We start from the raw sequence: 15,042 nt of genomic DNA, 5'->3' as shown, positions 1-15,042 counted from the left end.
TCTGGGGGCCATTGCTAACTCTTCGCATTGCTAACTGCGTTTTAGCGGATTGACAAGAATAATATTTTCAGGACCCTCAGTTTTACTTGTCTTAAAACTTATTTTCCCCAGTGTGAGGGCTTAACTTTTTCCTTCTCCATCCCCGTCAGGGGTCGTTAATTTAAAATTGAAATTGCAATCAGCTCTCCCCCCAAAATATTTTTATAGTGCCAATCTTATTTCACTTCTGAGCATAGGAACACTGTGTGCATTTGTCAGGGTATGAATCCACATTTTGTTTATGTTAGGCCCTACAGTAAATTTTCACTTTGTTTTTTGAATATTTTTTTCCATTTGATGAGTGATTTAAAAAGAAATAACAATATCTCAGGAAACTCAGGGAATCAGGAAATCAAACCTGTTAAAGAAAAAAAACCCTTCTGGCTTTTTGAAAACCCTGTGCTCAAGTAAGCAACATAGAGTGCCGAATTTTCATTTATAATAAGGTCATTGCAGCTACTGTAGCAGTGTAAAGGGACCTTAAAACAGGTACAGCTCAATCCTTTACACTGTCAGAGAGGGGTAAAGTGGCCATTGTATAAAGGAGAATTAGGGCCCTAGGTTGATGAATGCTCTGTGTTAACTCACTTGTGCTAATGCTGTCACTTTGACAGTGATTTGTATGTGAAATTCCTAGAGGGGAGGAGAAGCCACACAGAGGTCTGGGAGCTGTGGAATGGTGCGTCATAATATATTTAGCAAATCATACTGCAACCCACAGGAAAACAGATTCCATCTCTGGGGAGCTAGGGAGCATTTAGACCATGAGCAGATAGATATTTTGTGGAAGGGGGCGGGGTCACTTCCTACCCAGCGAGTCAGTCTCTGGCTCCCAAAGGAATTTTATACCCAGCTTCTCCCATTCTTTTAATCTTTCAGCTGGGATTTGAGAAATGAACTCTTCCTACTTTTGCGTTGCCTCTAGGTCTTGCAGATCCAAAGCTGAAAATTAGATTTGGAAACATTTTATTTTCTGGAGCTCTGAAATGTCAAAGCTGTGGGTGAGGTGGAGAGGAAAGGATTTGTTTTAAGGAGCATTTTCCCCAGAAAACAACCATCTGAAATGACTGAAACCAAGAGCCACCTTAAAACAAATGGGTTGCTGAAGATGAGCACTGTTGAGTAGCAGGTGATGGAGGGGATCCAGGCACTGAGTTTAGCACTGCTTCTGGGAGGTGCAGAGACTCATCTTTTGGCCCTGGTCACGTTGGCTTGGCCCTCACAACCTTCCCTTGCATTATCCAGTGCTGAAACTTGCTTAATTCCATTGAGTGTTTGAATGTCTTCAGTGTCCATCAATATATCCGCCTCGTCTGACTGTCCGTGAGATCACCTGGCAGGCAGAACTTAGCAGGGCTGTTTCATCTAGCGAGCCACTTCTAGTTGACCAGTACCTGATAGGGTTTTATTTTGTACCGATGTGTGCCTGAGAATTGGCCAGAGTTTAAAGGGGCCCAGCACAGATATATAATGCCATTTGAAGCTGAATGAAAACAGGGGAAATGAGCAGTTAAAAGCAAGTTTCCTTGCTGGTAGGCACTGGAAGGACAGGTTGACATGCTCTGCTTACTCAGCTCATGCTAGCATTAACCCACAGCTGTACACCTACAAGAATCAGGTAATAATGCCAACACTTTACCTTTTTATGGAGCCTATAATCTGAGGGTCTCACAACGCTTTATAGATCTAGAATTAAACCTCGCCACACCTGTGTGATGTAAGGGTTTATTTCACTTGTGAGTAAACTGAGGCACAGAGGCTAACTGAGTTGCACAATGAGTCAGTGGCAGAGCCAGGAATACATTTCAGGAGCCCCAGCTCACAGTGCCCTGTGGTGTGAGATGCGCTGTCTCCTCTATGTAGCTGATCCAGTGAGTTTTCAGGACATGGCTCCCCTGAACACAGGCTGTCATTCTGTTGGTAGGCAGATAGAGTTTTTTCTTGATCAGTGAACACAATCTTCGACCATATCGACAGGGTTTGAATGTAAGCACTGAGCAAGGTAAAATAACAGAATAAATGGAGGAGCTTCAAAGTTAATGGGAATTGCCCACGATCACACAGTGAGTCAGTGGCAGAACTGGCAACAGAGCCCACAAGTCCTGACTCCCAGTCCTCTGCTCTAAATACTAGAAAACACCATCTGACCCTCGTGTGCTCCTACGACCCTGTGAAGCCCCCTCATGTCTGAACAATGAGGATAGAGAACTGACCAGTGCGTTTTGTACCTGTGGATTAGGAAAGAGACGCAACCTACCCACACCTGCCAACATAGAATCCTAAATTTTTCCAAATCTCCAGCCTAAACTGCTCTTGCTGCAATTTAAGCCCATTGCTTCTTGTCCTCCCCTCAGAGGTTACATTTCTTTCTCCTCCTTGCAACAATCTTTTACATACTTGAAAACTGTTCTCATGTCCCCTCTCAGTCTTCTCTTTTCCAAACTAAACAAATCCAATTTTTTCAGTCTTCCCTCATAGGTCATGTTTTCTAGATCTTTAATCATTTTTGTTGCTCTTCTCTGAACTCTCTCCAATTTGTCCACATCCTTTCTGAAATGTGGTGCCCAGAATTGGACATAATGCTCCAGTTGAGGCCTAATCAGAGTGGAGCGATGCGGAAGAATTACTTCTCGTGTCTTGCTTACAACACTCCTGTTAATACAACCCAGAATGACGTTCGTTTTCTTCGCAACAGCGTTACACTGTTGACTCATATTTAGCCTGTGGTCCACTATGACTCCCAGATCTCTTTCCGCAGTACTCCTTCCTAGGCAGTCATTTCCCATTTTGTATGTGTGCAACTGATTGTTCCTTCCTAAATGGAGTACTTTGCATTTGTCCTCATTGAATTTCATCTTATTTACTTCAGACCATTTGTCCAGATCATTTTGAATTTTAATCCTTTCCTCCAAAGCACTTGCAACCCCTCCCAGCTTAGTATCGTCCGCAGACTTTATAAGTGTACTCTCTATATGCCATTATCTAAATCATTGATGAAAATATTGAACAGAACCGGACCCAAAACTGATCCCTGCGGGACCCCACTCATTATGCCCTTCCAGCATGACTGTGAACCACTGATAACTACTCTTTGGGAATGGTTTTCCAACCAGTTTTGCACCTACCTTAAAGTAGCTCAATCTAGGTTGCATTTCCCTAGTTTATTTATAAGAAGGTCATGCGGGACAGTATCAAAAGCTTTTAAAAAATCAAGATATACCACATCTAGACAGGCAGGTGGGCCTGTCACTGGATGTGTAGGCTGGACTTACTTTTCTCAGTTTGAGATGCTGGCTGACTTTTGACTTAGCAGCAGCTTCTCCTGAGGCTCAGCCACAGAAGGGGCAGTGGAGGATTCTGCAGCAGCTTATGTATCCTTGTAGGAGTGGTGTTAGATTTTTTTTAATACGATCCAATTTTTGTTCCTCTTTTGGAATCTAATGAAGATGTGCATCCTCTCGGTAAGTCTGGGATTGGAGTTGCGGGGATGCATTCTGTAAAGGGACAGACATGATATAGTCCTAGTACTTTCACAAAGGGATACTTGTGCCAATTTTCTCAGTGTCTGGACGCACTGGCCTTAAATTTGCCCTGATTCTGTTACACTATCAAAGATACATAGATTCCTCTGAAAATCAGGACTAAATCCTGAGGCTTTTAGCTGATCAAAAGATAAAAAAAATCCAAACTGAAGTGGCCTGTGTCTGCTTAGGAGATCAGAAAACCTTGAAAAAGTGACCTCGCAGAGAAATAAAGCTTCCTGTTTGCATGAGCATGCTGGGCCTCCGCAGGGTCCCACTGCAGCCACTTCCTGTTCTGGCTGTGATGGCCTGACCTTCCGAAGAATCAGTCTGGATGGTATGCAGCTCCCCTTTGCAGGACAAAGGGTCCTCTGCAGCCCTTGTGGCCCAGTGGCTGTTTTGCCTCAGTGAGGACTAAGTAAAACCGAGTAACAGCATCCAAAATAGAAATTTAAAAATCATAGCACCCTGTTAGGTGAGTCTATACCAACAGTTGGTATCAACAGTCAGTCGTGAAGTCCTTACGCACTTCATGCACTCAGACAAAACTTCCATTGGATCTGCCTTGTCTCACACTATTCCCTCTGTTTTCTGTCTCCAGTCTTGTGAATCTAATGGCTGAGCATGACTTGATTAGTGTAACTGTTGTATTAAGAATGTGGATGGGTGTCAGACTATTGGGGAGTGGTATATCAGGCATCGTTGACTGCTGGTGTGACATCATGCTTTATTATACCTCTGGGGCCAGATCCTGAGTTGGGGTAATTGGTTTCAGTTTTCCTGAGTAACCTAAGACAATCTCTGCGAACTGCAGTTTCCCTATTTCTGAAATGTGCATAATTTGTATACTAATGCGAGAAGTTTGGGTAATAAGCAGGAATAACTAGAAATGCTAATCATTAAACACAACTATGACATAGTGGGCATCACAGAGACTTGGTGGGATAATACACGACTGGAATATTGGTATAGAGGGGTACAGCTTGCTCAGGAAGGACAGGCAGGGAAAAAAGGGAGAAGTTGCCTTAGATATCAAAAATGTATACACTTGGACTGAGGTTGAGATGTAAATAGGAGACAGACTTGTTGAAAGTCTCTAGATAAGGATAAACAGGGTAAAAAACAAGGGTAATGTCATGGTAGGGGTCTACAGACCACCTAACCAGGAAGAGGAAGTGGATGAGGCTTTTTATAAACAACTAACAAAATCATCCAAAGCACAGGACTTGGTGCTGATGGGGGACTTCAACTACCCAAACATCTGTTGGGAAAATAACACAGCAGGGCACAGATTATCCAACAAGTTCTTGGAATGTATTGGAGACCATATTTTTAATTTCAGAAGGTAGAGAAAGCCACTAGGGGAGAACTGGTTGAGAATTTGAAAGTGGAAGGCAGTTTGTGTGAAAGTGATCATGAAATGATAGAGTTCATGATTCTAAGGAATGGTAGGAGGGAAAACAACATAATAAAGACAATGAATTTCAAGAAGGCAGACTTTAGCAAACTCAGGGAGTTGGTAGGTAAGATCTCCTGGGAAGCAAGTCAGTTCAAGTGAGTTGGCAGTTTTTCAAAGAGACATTATTAAGGGCACAAGAGCAAACTATCTCACTGAGTAGGAAAGATAGGAAACATGGCAAGAGACCACTCTGGCTTAATTGGGAGATCCTCAATGATCTGAAACACAAAACAGAATCCTACAAAAAGTGGACACGTAGATCAAATTACAAAGGATGAAGATAAACAAGTAACACAAGTATGTAGGGACAGAATTAGAAAGGCTGATGCACAAAACGAGATTAAACTAGCCACAGACATAAAGGGTAACAAGAAAACATTGTACAAATATATTAGAAGCAGGAGGAAGACCAAGGACAGGGTAGACCCGTTACTCAATTAGGGGTGGGGGGATAACAACACAATAACGTAAAATATGGAAATAGCAGAAGTGCTAATGACTTTTTTGTTTCAGTTTCACCAAAAAGTTTAGTAGCAATTGGACATCTAACTCAATGAATGCCAGTGAAAATGAGGTAGGATCAGAGGCTAAAATAGGGAAAGAACAAGTTAAAAATTACTTAGACAAGTTACAGAGTAACAGCCGTGTTAGTCTGTATTCACAAAAAGAAAAGGAGTACTTGTGGCACCTTAGAGACTAACCAATTTATTTGAGCATAAGCGTTCGTGAGCTACAGCTCACTTCATCGGATGCTTAAGCTCAAATAAATTGGTTAGTCTCTAAGGTGCCACAAGTACTCCTTTTCTTTTGACAAGTTAGATGTTTTCAAATCACCAGGGCCTGATGAAATACATCTTAGAATACTCAAGGAGCTGATTGAGTAGATAAAGATTCCAGAGGACTGGAAAAGGGAAAATATAGTGCCCATCTATAAAAAGAGGAATAAGGACAACCTAGGGAATTACAGACCAATTAGCTTAACTTCAGTACCTGGAAAGATAATGAAGCAAATAATTAAGCAGTCAGTTCACAGGCACCTAGAAGATAACAAGGTGATAAGTAACAGTCACCATGGATTTGTCAAGAACAAATCATGTCAAACCCATCTAATAGCTTTCTTTGACAGAGAAACAAGCCTTGTGCATGGGGGGAAGAGGTAGATGTAGTAAATCTTGACTTTAGTAAGGCTTTTGATACTTTCTTGCATGACCTTCCCATAAACAAACTAGGGAAATACAACCTAGATGAAGCTACTATAAGGTAGGTGCATAACAGGTTGGAAAACCGTTCCTACAGACTAGTCAGTGGTTCACAGTCAAACTGAAAGGGCATATCAAGTGGGGTCCTGCAGAGATCAGTTCTGGGTCTGGTTCTGTTCAATATCTTCACGAATGATTTAGATAATGGCATATAGAGAGTACACTTATAAAGTTTGCGGACAATACCAAGCTGGGAGGGGTTTCAAATGCTTTGGAGGATAGAATTAAAATTCAAAATGACCTGGACAAACTGGAGAAATGGTCTGAAGTAAATAGGGTGAAATTCAATGAGGACAAATGCAGAGTACTCTACTTCGGAAGGAACAGTCAGTTACATTGCACACATACAAAATGGGAAATGGCTGCCTAGGAAGGTGTACTGTGGAAAGGGATCTGGGGGTCATAGTGGATCACAAGCTAAATATGAGTCAATAGGGTAACACTTGCAAAAAAAGCAAACATCGTTCTGGGATGTATTAGCAGGAGTGTTGTAAGTAAGACACAAGAAGTAATTCTTCCGCACTACTCTGCACTGATACAGCCTCAACTGGAGTATTGTGTCCAGTTCTGGGCGCCACATTTCAGGAAGGATGTGGACAAACTGGAGAGAGTTCAGATATGAGCAACAAAATGATTAAAGGTCTAAAAAATGTTACCTATGAGGAAAGACTGAAAAAAATGGGTTTGTTTAGTTTGGAGAAGAGCAGACTGAGAGGGGACATGATAACAATATTCAAGTACAGTGGAGTCGCATCTTACTCGGGGGTTAGGATCTAAAGTCAGTGCATAAGACGAAAATCGCATACAGTCAAAATTACCCTTGAAAATCCCTTAAATTGCCCATAAAGTACAGTATACTGAACATGGTTTTGTGTATACAGCCCTGTACAGTAATATGTATAAATGTATAATGTATACAGTAAGGTACAGTATATAATAAAGAGTACATATGAAAAATATAATTTTACAGTACTGTATTTTTAATTACAGGGGGTAATTACAAGGGGTCGTCAGGGCTTGATGTCGATCCAGGAGACGGAGGTGACGGAGAGCTTGGGTGACGGAGAGCGAGTTGTAGACGAAGTGGTTGGCTCTGGTTCAGCTCAAGAAGTTGATTGCGTAGGCTCATCTGCTGCTGTTGTTTTTCCTTGAAAAACATGGTGATCAGCAACTGTCGCTGTTGTCTCTTGAGCTGCTCAAACATTTCTTGATACGGTCTCAAATCGTCCGTAATACTGCATGTGATTTTGAGGCTTCGTTCCACAGAGGGATCGTATTCAGAAATTAAATCATTCAAGTGTTTCGCTGCTTGGAACACTTCAGCAAATTTATGAAGATTCCAACTTCCTGGCTCTTCCTGTTCGTTGTCATCATCTTTGTCTTCTGTAGACAATTTTATCAGTTCCTCTAACTCTTCGTTAGTCAGTGTTTCTCTATGGCTCTCAATTAATTCTTCCATTTCTTCCTCAAGGATGTTGACGAAGCCATCACCACCCACTTACTTGCCTGGCCACCTGAACAATGTATTTCACTTCTTTGTCTGTCAATGGTCGGGAAACCCTTAAAATCATTCACACATTCTTTCCATAGGTTTCGCCAACATGCATTGACTGTTTCAGACTTGATTGCATCCATTGCCTGTTTAATATAAGTGATGCAATTGGCAATGTTGAAAGACTTCCAACACTCCATCACATTAAGATTGGGATCAGCATCCATAGAGCTACGTATCCGTGAGAACGTAAGCCTCGTGTACGTGGCCTTGAAACAGTGAATCACGCCTTGGTCGAGAGGTTGGAGGATGGAGGTGGTATTGGGGGGGAGAAAGACGACTTCAACGTCGTTATGCGCAAACCGGAATGCCGCAGGGTGGCCAGGAGCATTGTGTACGATCAGCAACACTTTAAAGTCAAGTCCTTTCTCTTCGACCTCTGGAATGAAACACTTGTGGAACCAATTCAGAAATAATGCTGCCGTCACCCAAGCCCTTTTATTTGATTGCCAGAACACAGGCAGGAGATTTTTGTTCTTGCCTTTTAGGGCACGGTGATTTGCAGCCCTGTAGAGCAAGCCCGGCTTTATTAAATGCTCAGCCGCATTGGCACAAAACAACACAGTTACATGGTCTTTAGCTGCTTTGAAGCCAGGGGCTTGTCTTTCTGATTTTGAAGTGTAAGTGCGGTTGGGGATTTTTTTCCAGAAGAGCCCAGTCTCGTCAGCATTAAAAACTTTTTCCGGAAGATAGCCCTTTTCTTCTATGATTTTCTTTAATTGTTTGGGGTAGGCTTTTGCTGCCTCTTCATTGGCAGATGCAGCTTCACCAGTAGTCTGCACGTTTTTGAGGTTGAAGCGGTTCCTAAAACTGTTAAGCCAACCTTGGCTGGCTTTGAATTCCTTTCCATCAGAAGGCTGTCCCTCTTCGGCAGGAGGTTTGAACAGCACATGGAGGCTAAGAGCCTTTTCTCGCAACGTGTTGCCATCGATAGGCACACATTTATGGTTCATGTCTTCCAGCCATAAGTTGAATGCCTTTTCAGTCTTCACTAAAGTCTTATAGTGGCACCTGGCTCGTCACCTTAGCAGTTATTGGAGCACTTGATGCCACGGCTTGACGAATTTCTCTCTCTCGAATCTTGATGGCACGATGCTAGATTTGTTGCAGCCATATTTACGTGCCACGTTGGAGACCGACATACCTTCTCTCAATAAGTCCAACACAGCCAGTTTTTCCTCCAGCATTGAAACAGATCGCTGTTTCTTCGGTTGAGCACCAGATGAAGTAGTTGGCTTGCCCATGTTGTATGAAAAATACGTACAGTATCTTTAAACACTAGAATCAAACTCAGCGCGGCGAGATGCTCACACTATGAGAGGCACGCGGGAACTGAGACCGACTGAGGGAACAGCAGATTCACGTCTCCCATCTCACACTCACTCCGGGGCATACGCTCATTGAGTGGAATGATGGGCGGAATCGTCAGCACTGTTTTCAGGTATCTTGTTATTTTCCTTTTTTTTGCCAACCGCATATAGTTGAATTCGCGTAAGTTAAATGAGCATATGATGCGACTCACCTGTACATAAAAGGTTGTTACAAGGAGGAGGGTGAAAAATTGTTCTTGTTAACCTCTGAGGATAGGACAAGAAGCAATGGGCTTAAATTGCAGCAAGAGCAGTGTAGGTTGGAGATTAGGAAAAACTTCCTAATTATCAGGGTGGTTCAGCACTGGAATAAATTGCCTAGAGAGGTTGTAGAATCTCTGTTACTTGAGATTTTTAAGTACAAGTTAGACAAACACCTGTTGGGGATGGTCTAGATAATACTTAGTCCTGCCTTGAGTGCGGGGGACTGGACTAGATGACCTCTCGAGGTTCTTTTCAGTCCTGTGATTCTGTAATATTTCCCTTCCACACAGGATTGCTGTGAGGATAAATTAATTAGTATAGGTGAGGTGCTTAGTACTCTGGAAGTGGGGGGTACATAAGATCTTGCATAGAACTTGTTGAATTGTGTTAAGGCTGGTAGAGCTTTGCTTTTGCACATCGCACTGAAGAACATCTAAGAAACCCACAGAAGCATATGCTGCTTCAGAGAAGCATATTGAAATTAGTGAAAGGCAGGTTGTCTACTGGTGTTTTCTCTGGATTGACTGTGGCCTATTCTGAGGTGACTGTGCTGAGAACTCCCATGCAGTGTCTTGTTATAGAGTCAAAACCATCCTCCCTGATTTCAGGGTTCAGGATGAATGCAATGGATCATGAATTTAATTAAGAAAGGGTGTTCTTAAAATAGGCGTGGTTGTTTGTGACCTCACATATGCCCACAAAAAGGTTGGTTTTATTTGGTTCCAATATTTTGTATCCATCCATACTACAGTGGAGTGCTACACGATCTGGATCATATTTGATCATAACGATGGTAATATAAAATTCATATTAATGTTGATGTTTTTGCAGCTCTGCCTTTGCAGCTTCATTTACAGTTTTATAGATGATATTTGGCTAATTTCTGAGCAGCTGCAAGGTCACAGTCACATGCTCTGAAACCCATAGTATCGGCAGATGTGGGCCTACTGCTTGCAAAACTTTTCTCTATTGTCCTTTAATAGACGGATGAAAATGAGTGTATATCTGTTTGTGTTATTTAAATAATTCTGGAAACATTGTCTGGCTTAGATAATTAATTCCAGATGCTTTAATGTTAGTAGCTTGTCTCGAACTGTATAGCGAGGCAACCTTTTATATAGAGAAAACATACGCTCTAACTTCTTTGGTTTTACTAGTAACAATTCCAAAATATAAATTGCTTCATTAAATTGAAATCAGCAAAATGTTAGCAACCTGCCTCCTCTGTTTTAAGAGGATTGTCATACAGTTTCACTCTCCAGACATGTACCTGGCAGCCTTTCAGGGAAGCCCAATGTAGAGGTAATATGGTATAGCAGATAGGGCACTCATCAGAAGAGGCAGGAGACCTGCGTTCTCTGCCACTGACCTGCTGTGTGAGTTCGCTTCTCTGTGCGTTTGTCTGACCTTCCTCCCTTTGTCTGTCTTGTCTATGTAGATGGTAAACTCTAGGGCAGGGACTGTATCATGTTGTGTGTTTGTATGGGGTGTAGGGCTCCTATCTCAGCTGGGGCTTCGAGGATTTACCTCTCTGCTTTTTAAAAGAAAACAGAATATTTTTTTACTGATGTCCTGTTGGCTTGTGCTGAATGCTGGTAGGATATGGAGATGATATGTTTAATCTAAGTAGGGCAGGGTTTGGCTAGCTCCCAGGGCAGAATGTACTGAATGCAGCTGTTAGAAGGGTATCACTTTGTTGGAGGACTGAGAAATAGAAGCTCTTTGAGTAAATTCCCACTTGGACTAACCAAACAACATAGGGTTTTGTTCACAGAGTTACCATATGTAAGTTCTAACCCCCACCCAAACCAAAACAGGGAGACCTAGAAAGCACTTTAGGGTGGTGAGACACTTGTTTACAATGAGGTTTGCAAGGGAGAGTTTGTACACGCACTACCGGCACCTGCTAAAACAAATGACTTAAATATGTGACCGACACACATAGGAAAGGGAAGACAGTTTGAAGAATAACTAACAATGAGTGGGTTAAAAAGCTCATCTTCCCAGGCTCACAGGGACTCTAGCTCATATATTTCCTAGGTCCCACGTTTTATGAAATCTGCTAAAATGTAGTGGATATGATTAGGCAGCAGAAGAGAGAACTGCTCCAAGGAGACTATCGTAACTATATTTTGTTTAATTTTTGTATTTATCCTCCATATAATCTGCAGTTACAGTAAAATAACAAACTTTGCCATGTCACTTTATGGGTCTTTCTCTTATTAACTCACTGCGGAAGTTCTTGTTGGGATACTGGTATTTTTAAAGAACTTGGGGAACAGACTGGCTCAAAGGCTTCATAATGATATTTAGAGCCTTTCAGCTCTAGATTACTGGTTTAAATCTGGCCTAGATCAGCACCAAAAGCCCTTGTTATCTTCTGTTTTTGTTTTTTTTTTGGATGGAGGGCTGTGTGCCAAGGCACTGTGGCCTTAATTCAGTTCCTCCAGACAAAAGGTTCTCATATAGGGTAGAATGGGCTCAACAAATTAAGGTAGCTTTTGGCTCCTGTTATCTTACAGGACAAGGAAAAAGAGAAATGAGGACTCTGCTGTACAGCCCTTCTTATCTAATTGTTCACAAGGATACATGGAATTGCACGTTCACCAAAGATCTAGTCTGTTGCATGGTTTGATTTTACCACAATGAAGCCAGTTCATTGGCTTTCCTGTTCTCCAGGCATGAACATTATAGCACCCTCTGGATGGATTTTAGTGTTTACCTAAAGGGGTCTAGTTTTTCTGCAAATCAGAAAAGCCATCTCCATCCTTTCCACTTCTTTTGTGCAACTGCAAAGCTGCAGCTCCTCTATATTTATTGCAGCTAGGGAGATCGAGGTCTGCATTGGATGAGACTAAAAATGAGAAGAGGTTTTAAGCCCATACATATGAAGGATCCACCTATCCGAGCATCCTGCACCCATCTACATGGTATCAGAAACTGGGAATGGGCGACAGGATGGGTCACTTGATGATTACCTGTTCTGTTCATTCCCTCTGAAGCACCTGGCATTGGCTACTGTTGGAAGATAGTATACTGGGCTAGATGGCCTTTGGTCTGACCCAGTATGGCCATTCTTACGTTCAGAGCACCTTCCATTAAGTTAGCGTGAGTTTGTTGTGGGGGAATGTTGCAAACTGGCTGCGAGAAGTCCTTTCACACAGCCTGAGGCTATTGCATATTAGATATTTAGCCCTCAACAGGAAATTTTAGCCTTTGTCCAGGAAAATCCATGTTCTATTGTTAGGGCTCTACCAAATTCATGGTCCATATTGGTCAATTTCACGTTCATGGGTTTTTAAAAATAATAAATTTCATGATTTCAGCTATTTAAATATAAAATTTCATGGTGTTGTAATTGTAGGGGTCTTGACCCAAAAAGGAGTTGTGGAGGGGTCGCAAGGTTATTATAGGGGGGGTTGCGGTACTGCTACCCTTACTTCTGTGCTGCTGGCGGTGGGCCTGCCTTCAGAGCTGGGCAGCTGGAGAGCGGCGGCTGCTGGCTGGGAGCCCAGCTCTGAGGACAGAGCCGCTGCCAGCAGCAGCGCAGAAGGATGGCATGGGATGGTATTGCCACCCTTCCTTCTGCGCTGCTGCCTGCAGAGCTGAGCCCTCAGACAGCAGCTGCAACTCTCTGGCCGCCCAGCTCTGAAGGCAGCGCAGAAGTAAGGGTGGCAATACCACAATCCCCCTAAAATAACCTTGCACTCCCCTACAACTCCCTTTTGGGTCAGAACCCCCAATTTGAGAAACGCTGGTCTCCCCTGTGAAATATGTATAGTATGGGGTAAAAGCACACAAAAGACCAGATTTCATGGTCCGTGACACGTTTTTCATAGCCGTGAATTTGGTAAGGCCCTATCTATTGTTCAAGCCAGTCCTTGATAAGCTTTATTTGTTCACAAAGTAACTGTTTTCTTTTGGACTGGTTGGTATCAGACCTGAGTGCTTGTTTTCCAGGTCTCTTTTCTGATCTACATGGAAGTTATTTTCCAGGCACTGAATAAGAGTTGAGACTTAAATAATTCATTTGTCCAACTAGTCTTACTCAGATTTAGCCTGAAATACAAATGTGAGGAAGACATGAACATCAAAATTCTGGACTTTATCTAGTCTGCTGAGTATCAGGCTTTTTTATATGGTGATAAACAGCTCAGAAACTAAATTGGAAAAGCTGTCTGGGTTTAACAAGGTGGCTGTTTAGTGCCTCCTGTTCACTTGTTTTTCTTTTTTTAATACATCAGAGAAGAGTGAATCAGTTTCCGCTTAGAGGATTAGATTGTTCCAAAGGCCGGGAAGGACCCATGCTGGTTACAGATTGTTACTAGAAGATATTGTAGAGGCAGAAGGGGAACAGGAAGCATTTTCTTATTGTACCTGTTAACTAGGATTTGGAGATTCAGCTCCATTTCCATAAAAGGAACAGTTTTAGAATTCACGTCAATCAGCAGCCTATGCCAGTATCTGAGAAAGTCCCCAAGTCCAGTCTTTAATGCCAGGTAAAGAAATACAGGGATTTTCTTGCAGGGATTTGCAAACCCAAATGTCAAGATCCTTGGTAGTGTCACAAATCCAGAATGAAATGAAGAAACCACTGAAGGGTCAAAACATGGGCTGCAAGCAGAGGGACGCATTTTGTGGTCCTTAATTAAGTCAGTGGGAGTTGTGCTCAATTAAGGATCATGGAATTTGATTCAAAGGTAGTTGCTGCAAAGCTCAGTGAAAGTGTTTCTAACCTCTTCTTGTATAGAGCTATTGGTTAAAGTGCCAGAAGAAAGCTGTCTTACTGGTCGGGGGCAACTTAGGGACAGCGCATGAAAACCCTCACTCACATGAGTAATAATAATAATTAATAGTGCCATTGGCTTCTTTAGAACTGCTTGTGTGAGTAAGGATTACTCATGTGAATGAGGTGTGGCAGGTCTGGGGCCTTCCATTGTGCCAGAAATCTATCTACCCTTGCCTTCTAGAAACATGTTTGGTGCAGTCTCTGAAATGAATATACAGCACAAGAACCAGCAGTTTGGACCAGTTATCAGACTGAAACTGGTGAATCTGCAGGTTAGCTTTCATAATACTTCACCTTTGATCCCCTAGCTGAGCTGTTACCATTAGCTGGGGACTGAGTGTGTATGAAGTTCTGTGGATGTACTGAGACACTTGCCAGAACTCGAGTATTTTTTGGCTCTAACAGCCAATCAGGAAATACTACAAATTCTTATTTTTCTGAACGAAACAGTACTAGGGATGCCAGCAGAATATGATGTTTTGACTGATTTTCTTTGTAAATAAACAGTTTTCTTGCCAAGAGTGTGCCAGGGCATACTGCACCATTATTTTCCTCCTTGGGACTAGCATCACCAAGAGCTTTGCTGGTGCATCAAAAATGTACTGTGGCTAACAACACTGAGTACTCTTCCAATCTTTCCCTTCGCTCAGGGAATGCTACTTGCACCTTTTAAAAACAGAATAGCCCAGGTTTTGCTGTTAGTCACTCCAGTTACAGTTCTCTTACCGATTGCTTGTGCTAGAAGTTAAACCAGAGCCTGTAGGGTGCCATACATACGTCATAGACTGTTGCACTAGCCCCATGCAAAGCATCTTTGGTGGACTATAGACAAAAATATTAATGTATACA

The 15,042-nt window shown here is 42.3% G+C and overlaps 1 protein-coding gene and 1 long non-coding RNA gene across 3 annotated transcripts in view; one reads left to right on the top strand and one right to left on the bottom strand.

Annotated features, from left to right (window-relative positions):
- Positions 1-15,042, top strand: part of JADE2 (jade family PHD finger 2) — a 148,560-nt gene that overhangs the window by 51,328 nt on the left and 82,190 nt on the right. The window lies entirely within an intron of this gene.
- The window catches only part of LOC311524895, a 36,196-nt gene that overhangs the window by 9,047 nt on the left and 12,107 nt on the right, over positions 1-15,042 (bottom strand). Inside the window, exon 3 of one of the 2 annotated variants that reach the window (XR_014712637.1) lies at positions 1,768-1,953. The exons of the other annotated variant lie outside the window; for it this stretch is intronic. This is a non-coding gene — a long non-coding RNA (uncharacterized lncRNA). Of the gene's footprint in view, positions 1-1,767; positions 1,954-15,042 lie in introns of those variants that run through there. 2 annotated transcript variants of the gene reach the window in all.

Source organism: Lepidochelys olivacea (assembly GCF_965140295.1).
Source record: "Lepidochelys olivacea isolate rLepOli2 genome assembly, chromosome: 8".
NCBI lineage: Eukaryota > Metazoa > Chordata > Testudines > Cheloniidae > Lepidochelys > Lepidochelys olivacea.
This window is presented reverse-complemented; position numbering and strand designations above follow the sequence as displayed.